Source organism: Scylla paramamosain, chromosome 40, assembly GCF_035594125.1.
Source record: "Scylla paramamosain isolate STU-SP2022 chromosome 40, ASM3559412v1, whole genome shotgun sequence".
Taxonomy (NCBI): Eukaryota; Metazoa; Arthropoda; class Malacostraca; order Decapoda; family Portunidae; genus Scylla; species Scylla paramamosain.
This window is the reverse complement of record NC_087190.1, coordinates 14,337,471-14,351,603: the sequence shown is the minus strand read 5'-3', so window position 1 is coordinate 14,351,603 and position 14,133 is coordinate 14,337,471. Positions and strand designations below refer to the sequence as shown.

At 44.2% G+C, this 14,133-nt stretch overlaps 1 long non-coding RNA gene across 7 annotated transcripts; it reads right to left on the bottom strand.

The window, feature by feature from the left end:
* Positions 1-196: 196 nt before the first annotated feature.
* On the bottom strand, positions 197-12,868 carry LOC135092536 (uncharacterized). Of its 7 annotated transcripts, none has more exons than XR_010262916.1 (5): positions 12,850-12,868; positions 11,307-11,468; positions 2,530-10,867; positions 1,723-1,815; positions 197-388 (listed from the first exon to the last, which is right to left on the bottom strand). It is a non-coding gene; the product is annotated as an uncharacterized LOC135092536 (long non-coding RNA). The 7 variants fall into 7 exon arrangements; XR_010262912.1 differs by lacking the exon at positions 12,850-12,868 and adding an exon at positions 12,741-12,834; XR_010262911.1 differs by lacking the exon at positions 12,850-12,868 and adding an exon at positions 12,741-12,833 and having other exon boundaries at positions 11,307-11,475.
* Positions 12,869-14,133: the final 1,265 nt, after the last annotated feature.

Below are 14,133 nucleotides of genomic sequence, written 5' to 3'. Positions count from 1 at the left end.
TGTCCGGCCTCTACGAATCTTCTCCAAAGGTCTCTATCCATGAAATCCTCATCTCTGGTTATTTCTTGTAGATTTCTTCCTCTTCGTTCAGTAGCTTCTTCAACTCCCTGCATCCATCGCTTCCTAGGTCGTCCCACCGGCCTCCTGCCTAGTGGAACCCATTCCAGAAACTTCCTTGCCTATCTTGTATCTTCCATTCTTTGGACATGTCCATACCATCTCAATTTGTTCTTTTCAATTATCTTCAGTACAGATGTTATCCCTAATCTCTCTCTGGTTTCTTCATTTCTAATTCTATCAAGTCTGGTCACACCTCGGATCATTCTCAGAACTCTCATTTCTGCTGCTTGTATTTGTGAAGATGTTCTTGTTGTCACTGTCCAAGTTTCTGAAACATATAGAAGTACTGGTCTTAGTATTGTTGTAAATATTATGGTTTTAAACTTTTGTTGGAATATTCTTATCTTTAAGTATGGGATACAATGCACTGACATTTTGCATTGTACTTCTGTATTCTATTTAAAATTTCTATATTCTGTCTGTTTTCCTCATCGAAAAGTACTCCCAGATAACAAAATTTGTTGGTCTGCTTCAGTTTAACGTTTTCTATGTAAATATTACATTCCTCCTTTATTCTGCCAACTTTCATTATTTCTGTTTTTTGTTTGTTCATTCTCATTCCTTCCCTATTTAAAACATCATTCCATCTTGTCATGGCCTCTTGAAGATCTTGTTGGCTTCCTGTCACGACAGCGACATCGTCTGCATAGGCCAGCATGATCTCTTTATCCTCCCTTACACACACACTTCCTTCAGGCATCTGTCCATGTATATAATGAATAGCAAAGGAGAGAGCATCAATTATTCAATTATTCCAATTATTCCTCACACACACACATACACACACACACACACACACACACACACACACACACACACACACACACACACACACACACACACACACACACACACACACAGGTAATAACAATAATATCTACCCTATATTGTAATGCACATTTTCATAATCACCACTGAATCATCATCATCATCATCATCAATATTTTTTATCAATAATATTAACAGTATTTATATATGTACATAGCATTACTATTATTACTACACACACACACACACACACACACACACACACACAACGTACATACACTCACCTCTCGGCAGGGGTGGTGTGGGAACAGGAGGAGGAGGAGGAGGAGGAGGAGGAGGAGGAGGAGGAGGAGGAGGAGGAGGAGGAGGAGGTGGACGAGGAGGAGGAGGAGGAGGAGGAGGAGGAGGAGGAGGAGGAGGTGGACGAGGAGGAGGAGGAGGAGGAGGAGGTGGAGGAAGAGGAGGATTAACACTGTGTGAGTGACTGACAGACTGAATGACTGACTAACTCACTAACTAACTGAATGACTGACTAACTGACTGACTGAATGACTGACTAACTGACTAACTGAGTGACTGACTGACTGACTCACTGACTGATACATACATACATACAGACAGACACAAGTACACAAGAATAAAAAATAAAATACATAACTGAAAAATCATTGCAATACACAGACAGACAGACAGACCAATGACAGAAAGACAGACAGATGGAGACAAACTAAACAGATAGATAGATAGTGAAATGACCACACAAAACACACACACACACACACACACACACACACACACACACACACACACACACACACACACACACACACGCACCTGTTGAACATAGTAAGCTGTGGCACCAGGTTCAGACGGCCGCTCTACACAGCCTCGGACGCCTCCTGTGCCAACTCCTTGCATCGAACAAACCTGTGTAGACATGAAAGTAAGCAAGCAAGTGTTTATGGCTAATTATAATACTCAATATGCCAGTATCATCTCCAGCATCACCATCTGCTCACCACTGGGGCCTCTCCTGGGGAGAGTTAGGAGAGTGAGAGAGGGGAGGGAGAGAGAGGGAGAGGAGAGGAAGAGAGAAGGGGAGTCTTGGAGATGGTTTGGGGTGAGTCTGGGATGGTCTGGATACATTGGGAATGAGAGAGAGAGAGAGAGAGAGAGAGAGAGAGAGAGAGAGAGAGAGAGAGAGAGAGAGAGAGAGAGAGAGAGAGAGAGAGAGAGAGAGAGAGAGAGAGAGAGAGAGAGAGAGAGAGAGAGAGAGAGAGAGAGAGAGAGAGAGAGAGAGAGAGAGAGAGAGAGAGAGAGAGAGAGAGAGAGAGAGAGAGAGAGAGAGAGAGAGAGAGAGAGAGAGAGAGAGAGAGACTGTGAAAGGCTGGAAGAGGCTGTGAGAAGTTGGGATGGACTGGAAGTCTTGGGGACAGTTTAGGGTAAGTCTGGAATGGTCTGGATACACTGGGAATGAGATAGAGTGAGAGAGAGAGGCTGTGAGTGGCTGTGAATAGCTGGGAGAGGGTGTGACAGGTTGTGAGAGGCTGAGAAAAGACAGTGAGAGGGTGGAGAAAATAATGGGAAACTGGAAAAATGAAAAGGAGAGATAGAAAGAGACACACAGGTAGACAGACACACCTGTAGGAAGGGCTCCTTAATATCCCCTTATCAGCTGGAGGGAGGGCTACAGGTAATAATCTTTTCTTCTTCCTTATCCGTGCCTCCTCCTCGTCCTCCTCTTCCTTTTCCTCCTCCACCTCGTACTCCGGAACTGGCGACCCCACCACCGGCACCTCCGACATGGCCTCCTGCGGGATGGTAAGGTAGTTAGGGAACTGTCTGAGTTAGCGTGTGTGTGTATGTTGGTTAAGTTTGGTTAAGTGTTAAATAAAGAATGGTATTTTATATTAATTTCAATATTTATCTACTTATTATCTGTATTTTGAAGATACATGTAGCATTTGAACTGTAAACCTTTGTAATTGTCTGTCTCCTGCACACCCAGCTCCTCAACACCCCTGTGCCTGCAAATGGGTCACTGAACATTAAATAAACTTGTCTCAGTCCCCTACATACACACAAGTGGCTGGCCAAACACTGCATCAACACAAACAATGGATAAACAGTGGGAATCTGCTGGTCTGAGTCCCCTACATACACACAAGTGGCTGGCCAAACACTGCATCAACACAAACAGTGAATAAACAGTGAGAATCTGCTGGTCTGAGCCCCCAAAACACACTAGTGGCTGGCCAAACACTAGATCAACACAAACAGTGAATAAACAGTGGGAATCTGCTGGTCTGAGCCCCCAAAACACACAAGTGGCTGGCCAAACACTAGATCAACACAAACAGTGGATAAACAGTGGGAATCTGCTGGTCTGAGTCCCCTACATAAACACAAGTGGCTGGCCAAACACTAGATCAACTCAAACAGTGGATAAATAGTAGGAATCTGCTGGTCTGAGCCCCCAAAACACACAAGTGGTTGGCCAAACACTGCATCAACACAAACAGTGGATAAACAGTGGGAATCTGCTGGTCTGAGTCCCCTACATACACACAAGTGGCTGGCCAAACACTGCATCAACACAAACAGTGAATAAACAGTGGGAATCTGCTGGTCTGAGTCCCCTACATACACACAAGTGGCTGGCCAAACACTGCATCAACACAAACAGTGGATAAACAGTGGGAATCTGCTGGTCTGAGTCCCCTACATACACACAAGTGGCTGGCCAAACACTGCATCAACACAAACAATGGATAAACAGTGGGAATCTGCTGGTCTGAGTCCCCTACATACACACAAGTGGCTGGCCAAACACTAGATCAACACAAACAGTGAATAAACAGTGGGAATCTGCTGGTCTGAGTCCCCTACATACACACAAGTGGCTGGCCAAACACTAGATCAACACAAACAGTGAATAAACAGTGAGAATCTGCTGGTCTGAGCCCCCAAAACACACTAGTGGCTGGCCAAACACTAGATCAACACAAACAGTGAATAAACAGTGGGAATCTGCTGGTCTGAGCCCCCAAAACACACAAGTGGCTGGCCAAACACTAGATCAACACAAACAGTGGATAAACAGTGGGAATCTGCTGGTCTGAGTCCCCTACATAAACACAAGTGGCTGGCCAAACACTAGATCAACACAAACAGTGGATAAATAGTAGGAATCTGCTGGTCTGAGCCCCCAAAACACACAAGTGGCTGGCCAAACACTGCATCAACACAAACAGTGGATAAACAGTGGGAATCTGCTGGTCTGAGTCCGCTACATACACACAAGTGGCTGGCCAAATACTGCATCAACACAAACAGTGAATAAACAGTGGGAATCTGCTGGTCTGAGTCCCCTACATACACACAAGTGGCTGGCCAAACACTAGATCAACACAAACAGTGAATAAACAGTGAGAATCTGCTGGTCTGAGCCCCCAAAACACACTAGTGGCTGGCCAAACACTAGATCAACACAAACAGTGAATAAACAGTGGGAATCTGCTGGTCTGAGCCCCCAAAACACACAAATGGCTGGCCAAACACTAGATCAACACAAACAGTGGATAAACAGTGGGAATCTGCTGGTCTGAGTCCCCTACATAAACACAAGTGGCTGGCCAAACACTAGATCAACACAAACAGTGGATAAATAGTAGGAATCTGCTGGTCTGAGCCCCCAAAACACACAAGTGGCTGGCCAAACACTGCATCAACACAAACAGTGGATAAACAGTGGGAATCTGCTGGTCTGAGTCCGCTACATACACACAAGTGGCTGGCCAAATACTGCATCAACACAAACAGTGAATAAACAGTGGGAATCTGCTGGTCTGAGTCCCCTACATACACACAAGTGGCTGGCCAAACACTGCATCAACACAAACAGTGGATAAACAGTGGGAATCTGCTGGTCTGAGTCCCCTACATACACACAAGTGGCTGGCTAAACACTGCATCAACACAAACAATGGATAAACAGTGGGAATCTGCTGGTCTGAGTCCCCTACATACACACAAGTGGCTGGCCAAACACTAGATCAACACAAACAGTGAATAAACAGTGAGAATCTGCTGGTCTGAGCCCCCAAAACACACAAGTGGCTGGCCAAACACTAGATCAACACAAACAGTGAATAAACAGTGGGAATCTGCTGGTCTGAGCCCCCAAAACACACAACTGGCTGGCCAAACACTAGATCAACACAAACAGTGGATAAACAGTGGGAATCTGCTGGTCTGAATCCCCTACATAAACACAAGTGGCTGGCCAAACACTAGATCAACACAAACAGTGGATAAATAGTAGGAATCTGCTGGTCTGAGCCCCCAAAACACACAAGTGGCTGACCAAACACTGCATCAACACAAACAGTGGATAAACAGTGGGAATCTGCTGGTCTGAGTCCGCTACATACACACAAGTGGCTGGCCAAATACTGCATCAACACAAACAGTGAATAAACAGTGGGAATCTGCTGGTCTGAGTCCCCTACATACACACAAGTGGCTGGCCAAACACTGCATCAACACAAACAGTGGATAAACAGTGGGAATCTGCTGGTCTGAGTCCCCTACATACACACAAGTGGCTGGCTAAACACTGCATCAACACAAACAATGGATAAACAGTGGGAATCTGCTGGTCTGAGTCCCCTACATACACACAAGTGGCTGGCCAAACACTAGATCAACACAAACAGTGAATAAACAGTGAGAATCTGCTGGTCTGAGCCCCCAAAACACACAAGTGGCTGGCCAAACACTAGATCAACACAAACAGTGAATAAACAGTGGGAATCTGCTGGTCTGAGCCCCCAAAACACACAACTGGCTGGCCAAACACTAGATCAACACAAACAGTGGATAAATAGTAGGAATCTGCTGGTCTGAGCCCCCAAAACACACAAGTGGCTGGCCAAACACTGCATCAACACAAACAGTGGATAAACAGTGGGAATCTGCTGGTCTGAGTCCCCTACATACACACAAGTGGCTGGCCAAACACTAGATCAACACAAACAGTGAATAAACAGTGGGAATCTGCTGGTCTGAGCCCCCAAAACACACAAGTGGCTGGCCAAACACTAAATCAACACAAACAGTGAATAAACACTGGGAATCTGCTGGTCTGAGCCCCCAAAACACACAAGTGGCTGGCCAGACACTGCATCAACACAAACAGTGAATAAACAGTGGGAATCTGCTGGTCTGAGCCCCCAAAACACACAAGTGGCTGGCCAGACACTGCATCAACACAAACAGTGAATAAACAGTGGGAATCTGCTGGTCTGAGCCCCCAAAACACACAACTGGCTGGCCAAACACTAGATCAACACAAACAGTGGATAAACAGTGGGAATCTGCTGGTCTGAATCCCCTACATAAACACAAGTGGCTGGCCAAACACTAGATCAACACAAACAGTGAATAAACAGTGGGAATCTGCTGGTCTGAGCCCCCAAAACACACAACTGGCTGGCCAAACACTAGATCAACACAAACAGTGGATAAACAGTGGGAATCTGCTGGTCTGAGTCCCCTACATACACACAAGTGGCTGGCCAAACACTGCATCAACACAAACAGTGGATAAACAGTGGGAATCTGCTGGTCTGAGTCCCCTACATACACACAAGTGGCTGGCCAAACACTGCATCAACACAAACAATGGATAAACAGTGGGAATCTGCTGGTCTGAGTCCCCTACATACACACAAGTGGCTGGCCAAACACTAGATCAACACAAACAGTGAATAAACAGTGGGAATCTGCTGGTCTGAGTCCCCTACATACACACAAGTGGCTGGCCAAACACTAGATCAACACAAACAGTGAATAAACAGTGAGAATCTGCTGGTCTGAGCCCCCAAAACACACTAGTGGCTGGCCAAACACTAGATCAACACAAACAGTGAATAAACAGTGGGAATCTGCTGGTCTGAGCCCCCAAAACACACAAATGGCTGGCCAAACACTAGATCAACACAAACAGTGGATAAACAGTGGGAATCTGCTGGTCTGAGTCCCCTACATAAACACAAGTGGCTGGCCAAACACTAGATCAACACAAACAGTGGATAAATAGTAGGAATCTGCTGGTCTGAGCCCCCAAAACACACAAGTGGCTGGCCAAACACTGCATCAACACAAACAGTGGATAAACAGTGGGAATCTGCTGGTCTGAGTCCGCTACATACACACAAGTGGCTGGCCAAATACTGCATCAACACAAACAGTGAATAAACAGTGGGAATCTGCTGGTCTGAGTCCCCTACATACACACAAGTGGCTGGCCAAACACTGCATCAACACAAACAGTGGATAAACAGTGGGAATCTGCTGGTCTGAGTCCCCTACATACACACAAGTGGCTGGCTAAACACTGCATCAACACAAACAATGGATAAACAGTGGGAATCTGCTGGTCTGAGTCCCCTACATACACACAAGTGGCTGGCCAAACACTAGATCAACACAAACAGTGAATAAACAGTGAGAATCTGCTGGTCTGAACCCCCAAAACACACAAGTGGCTGGCCAAACACTAGATCAACACAAACAGTGAATAAACAGTGGGAATCTGCTGGTCTGAGCCCCCAAAACACACAACTGGCTGGCCAAACACTAGATCAACACAAACAGTGGATAAATAGTAGGAATCTGCTGGTCTGAGCCCCCAAAACACACAAGTGGCTGGCCAAACACTGCATCAACACAAACAGTGGATAAACAGTGGGAATCTGCTGGTCTGAGTCCCCTACATACACACAAGTGGCTGGCCAAACACTAGATCAACACAAACAGTGAATAAACAGTGGGAATCTGCTGGTCTGAGCCCCCAAAACACACAAGTGGCTGGCCAAACACTAAATCAACACAAACAGTGAATAAACACTGGGAATCTGCTGGTCTGAGCCCCCAAAACACACAAGTGGCTGGCCAGACACTGCATCAACACAAACAGTGAATAAACAGTGGGAATCTGCTGGTCTGAGCCCCCAAAACACACAAGTGGCTGGCCAGACACTGCATCAACACAAACAGTGAATAAACAGTGGGAATCTGCTGGTCTGAGCCCCAAAACACACAACTGGCTGGCCAAACACTAGATCAACACAAACAGTGGATAAACAGTGGGAATCTGCTGGTCTGAATCCCCTACATAAACACAAGTGGCTGGCCAAACACTAGATCAACACAAACAGTGAATAAACAGTTGGAATCTGCTGGTCTGAGCCCCCAAAACACACAACTGGCTGGCCAAACACTAGATCAACACAAACAGTGGATAAACAGTGGGAATCTGCTGGTCTGAGTCCCCTACATACACACAAGTGGCTGGCCAAACACTAGATCAACACAAACAGTGAATAAACAGTGGGAATCTGCTGGTCTGAGCCCCCAAAACACACAAGTGGCTGGCCAAACACTAAATCAACACAAACAATGAATAAACACTGGGAATCTCCTGGTCTGAGCCCCCAAAACACACAAGTGGCTGGCCAGACACTGCATCAACACAAACAGTGAATAAACAGTGGGAATCTGCTGGTCTGAGCCCCCAAAACACACAAGTGGCTGGCCAGACACTGCATCAACACAAACAGTGAATAAACAGTGGGAATCTGCTGGTCTGAGCCCCCAAAACACACTAGTGGCTGGCCAGACACTGCATAGGCACAGATGGGGAGCTGGTTTGGCCTGACAGCACCCTCCAGTATTCATGTAAATTCTGGCTACCATTTGCAATTCTATTTTTGGGGAGTGTGGTTTTTAAGTATGCTATAGAGGACACACTTATTCATTCACTACACCCCACAAACTTGCAATGTCCCCATAGCATAGTTACAGACAACATCCTCTCATATATAAGTCGGTGTCAATCTTTCTCTGATGTACTCCAGCCCAGAGACCCACAGCAGCATTAAGAGTGGAGAGAGAGAGAGAAGAGAAGACACACAGAATGGATGAATAGAGATGCTGTGGTTTGTAAAAATATGGTGTAAGGTCTGTTGGCTTTGGTGGGAATGGTTTTCCAATCATTCCTCTCTTGCACAACCATTTTGCTTCATAAACAGGCATCTCTCTTTCATCTTCACACCAAACACTGTTATTCCACCTTATATTTATGTATTTGCATGCTTATCTTCTCAAATTGTTCCCCTTCCATTCTCTCCGCATGTCCGACTCTCTCCTTTCTGTGGTTGATCACTCACTCTGCTGTTCCTCCACATTCATGACTATATATGATGCACATGTGCTTTATAATCAATCAAATGTTTCACGTAGATGATGTTTTCATTCACACACAGTTCCCCCTCCTCCCTGTTTCATTCATGGCCATTTTGCTCTCTCTCTCTCTCTCTCTCTCTCTGTGTGTGTGTGTGTGTGTGTGTGTGTGTGTGTGTGTGTGTGTGTGTGTGTGTGTGTGTGTGTGTAAGAGCTCAGAGCTCATGGTGACTGATCTTTGGGTAGGACTGAGGCCAATGACACACCACACACCAGGGCAGCGAAGTCACATCACCTCGGGTTACATCCTGTACCTACACATTAAGAGGCTACACATTAAGAGGGCTACACATTAAGAGGCTTGTCCATCTGCCTCACCGTGCCCGGGATTCGAACCTGGGCCTTCTTGGTTGTGAGCCGAGCATGCTAACCACTACACTACGTGGTGTGTAAGTGTGTGTGTGTGTGTGTGTGTGTGTGTGTAATGATGCAGCTGGGAAGGTCGTCTTATGACAATTATTGATGAATGAAGGTAAAGGATGCGTGTCTGTTACTTCTCTTTGTGTGTGTGTGTGTGTGTGTGTGTGTGTGTGTGTGTGTGTGTGTGTGTGTGTGTGTGTGTGTGTGTGTGTGTGTGTGTGTACATAACACACACACATACACACACACTTAAAAAAGTAGTAATGACATGCGCATCCATTACCTTCATTTGTCAATAATTATCATAAGGCAACCTTCTCAGCTGCATCAGCGCACACACACACACACACACACACACACACACACACACATAACTGACTGTCTTCAGCCTCTCTCTCACCGCCGCAATGTTGCATCTCTAGCTGTCTTCTACCGCTATTTTCATGCTAACTGCTCTTCTGATCTTGCTAACTGCATGCTTCCCCTCCTTCCACGGCCTCGCTGCACAAGATTTTCTTATTTCTCTCACCCCTATTCTGTCCACTTCTCTAATGCAAGAGTTAACAAGTATTCTCAATCATTCATCCCTTTCTCTGGTAATCTCTGGAACTCCCTGCCTGCTTCTGTATTTCCACCTTCCTATGACTTGAATTCCTTCAACAGGGAGGTTTCAAGACACTTATTCATCAACTTTTGACCACTGCTTTGACCCTTTTATGGGACTGCCATTTCAGTGGGCATATTTTTTTATTGGATTTTTGTTGCCCTTGGCCAGTGTCACTCATACATAAAACACACACACACACACACACACACACACACACACACACACACACACACACACACACACACACACACACACAGAAATTATATTAGAAATTATTAGAAATTAGATAAGTTACCACTCACGAGCCTACGCGACGCCATGTATGTGAGCAACGCATGTTTTTAAGCATCTGGAGCAAAGTGGTTAAAGGAAAACTTTTTGACTTGAAATGTAATTAGATTCATCAGTTATTTTTCTGGCTGACATTGTTTTTGGAAGGTGGCACTTAAAAGATATGTGAATGCTGTATCTAGATATAAACAAACATTCACAAATACTCATTCCATTATGTGTCTGTCATTAGGCCCTCAAATAAACAACAAATTAAGTGAAAAGTAACTATCTCCCTTCCTGGCTTGCGCTCCAGTTGCTCTGAGTTGTAGCAGCAGTGATGTGTGGCACCCAGGATGAAGGTGTCTGCAGGGTGGTCAGTGTCAGGGGCATGATGGCAGACAGCAGCAGCAGCACCGTGACAGCTCAAGCATCCTGTTGAAATTATCACTTTTTAAATGGTGAAAGGTGAAGGAAAAACCTGTCTCCATGGAATGTGGAAGTACACAACAACAACTCTGAAAGATTTCTTACAATAATAAGTCATCATTCATTGTATCCTTTTTTGTTGGCCACAAGATTATCATACAAATTTTCCATAGACATCTGCAAATTGGTACCTCTAGCTGTTATTAAATATGATATTAAGTTTGATGAATGTATTTATTTCATTATACATGAAAGTTGTTGATTGCAAAAAAAAATAATAACCAAAATGTATTTTGAGTTTTACTTTACAATGCCTTAACTGTTTGCTTTTAAAAAAATATGTAGATTTATTTTCTCATTTTAAAACTTATAGTCTAGACAACTAACTGGCCTTAAATTTTTCTGATATACAAATAAAGTGACAAAGAGAGCACATTTCACTAACACTCATGGTGAAGTGTCCACCAATGATGGTGAAGGAGGTACACATGTAAACTCCAGTCTGACCAATGACCAACACAATTTGTCCAGGTGCATGTCTCCATTGGGCACAAACTCCACCTCCCGCATCTGTGTCATGCCCACCACCACCGTCACCATGGCAACACTGAAAACTGGAATCTTATCATTCACACTGTTACAAAAAATATACTCCCATATATATATATGGATTACTATTCCCAACGTTAAAAATTCTTTAGCTAATCTTACTTTGATATTTTGCATCCAATATTAACTACAATTTTTTCCTATGACATTTTCCAACTACACTTCACCTAATCTAACTTAACCTCACCTCCTCTCATCTAACCTACTCATTCCTCACCTAATCTAACTTAACTTCTTCACTTATGCTAGTTTAACCTAATGCAACCTAACCTAACTCAATTACCTTAACTAACCTAATTAATCTGCTATAACTTAACATGATCTAACGTAACCTATGTCATCCAAATCTTACTTTAATCTAATCTAATCTAACCTATGCAAGTTAATGTAAATTCATCTAATATAACCTAAACTATGCTAGTCTAACCTATCCTTAACTTACCTAACCTAACACACTATCTTAACCTAACCTCACCTCATCTTTTACACAGCCAAACCTTACTTAACCTTACAATCTAACACACTTCAACTTACATAGCCTAACCTAATATCGCCTATTCTTAACTAACCTCACCTAAACCTTACCGACACTAACTTAAAACCTACCTATGCTTACATCACTTCTATATCCTCATCCTCCTCCTCTTCCTCTTCCTTAACACACAGTGACTCAGCGAAGCCGTCAAGAAAACACGTAATTTCTGAATACTATCTTTAAGAGGTCCACCCAGTCATCCCTCTTCTCCTCTTTCCTGACCCCCATCCTCCCTTCTTTCCTCACGTGTCTCTCCCTCCCTACACACACACACACACACACACACACACACACAGAGAGGGTCTCACAAGGGTAATACACACATACATACGGACACTGACCCACCACACACACCCAACCAGTCATCCACACCCACCCACATACGTGTACACACGGACGCACACCTCAGCCTGTCACCCTTACGTCAAACAGCTTACACCCTTCTATTCCCTCTCACTCATCCATCACACATCCCAGTGTCTCTCTCATTTTCTACTCTGTTACTTAACCAGTTAACGCTCCCAACCTACTCCCAGTCCCCCTAGCCGGCGGGTCACTCTCTCATTAGGAGCATGACCCTAAAAAAATAAGTCACATGGCGCGGTCAGAGAGAGCTAGCCTACCCTGGTCTGCCTACGCGAACCGAAAGCGTTTGTTTGGGTAAGATTTAAAGGGACGAAGGTTTAAAGGACCAGTCTCTGCGTGAGTGTGTTTGGTGAAATGCTGAATACTCACGCCTGGTTCGTCATACACCCACAAGGACAGGCACAGTTCACTCCTCCACGACACACACACACACACACACACACACACATACACAAAAAACACTAACTAGTAACTCTACCTTTAGTTTCGTCTGCTGCGTTCCAGCAAAAAAAAAAAAAAAAAAAAAAATCAAAATATTCCTCCATTACTAATGTAACTCACATTCCCTGGTGGTATACTTCCCTCGGAACACCCATATTTTAAAGAGCTTTTTATCCACCATGTGTCTCAGTTAACTCTGATCTTGGCTGGAAATTAAACTATATTGTATGATATCAGTGTGGTCATCTTGAGGTCCCGGATGAAATGGCGGGCTGGGATTGGCTGTTCACGACCCGTTGTCATGGTGATGGTAGACGCCATTCAGTTGACAGCTCATTTTTTTCTCGCTATTGAAAGGAGTTTATTAGAGTGTAACTGAAGCGTGTAAAGGCATGATTCCGCACCATACTGTTAAGATATTGTAGTTCTGAAGTGTTCCTAGGGTTAGTAAGCTTGGGTAAGGAGTATAACACAATTTAGATGGTGTTTAGATGGTGTGAAGAGCGGGTGTGTCCGCGCTAGATTCAAGCAATTCCAACCTCTGATATGATTACGTACTAGACTGTTAAGATATTGTAGTAAGGAAGTATTTGTGGGGTTAATAAGCTTGGGTAAAGAGTATAGGAAAATTTAAAGGACGTTTAAGAGACGAAGTGTGAGGAGAAGGTGTGTCAGCGCGAGATTCAAGTAATTCCAACCTGTTTGAGTTGATTCACAGAAGACTCTTAAGATATTATATTGCTGAAGTGTTCCTAGGATTATTAAGATTGGGTAAAGAGTATAAGGGAATTTAAAGAGTGGATAAGGGAGGGAGTATAGCGATTTGATGTCATACAGACCAAAGCCAGGTTACAGAGGGGTTTTATCTTGTAAAGGGGGCGGCTCTGTGTTTTCTTGACCGAGTGACGAGGGAGAAGAAAAAAACGAGGAAGAGACATCAGCCACTGAACCACGGACGAAAATAAACTTAGTGGCTGAAGACAGGGAGAGGAGTGAAGGTCCTTCCTCACTGCTCCCTATATAAGACACCATACACTCTAGAACACCAGGCTAGAAATCAAGAAACACGTGCTATTACAATACAGGTGAAGTTTAAGTATACATCAGTAATTCAGCAACAGACGATATTTCACAACTCTGCTCCTCAAAACTTCTCGCAACGCAATCGGAATGTTTTAGAATGTTGCTCTTGTTCTGTTGTAGTTAAATGAATTACAGAACAAACACGGAAGATAGATTTTTTCTTTTTACCCAGAAACATAAAAACGTACATAATTTCTACAAGAACCTGATAAAAGTTAAGAGATAAGACGCCAGATCG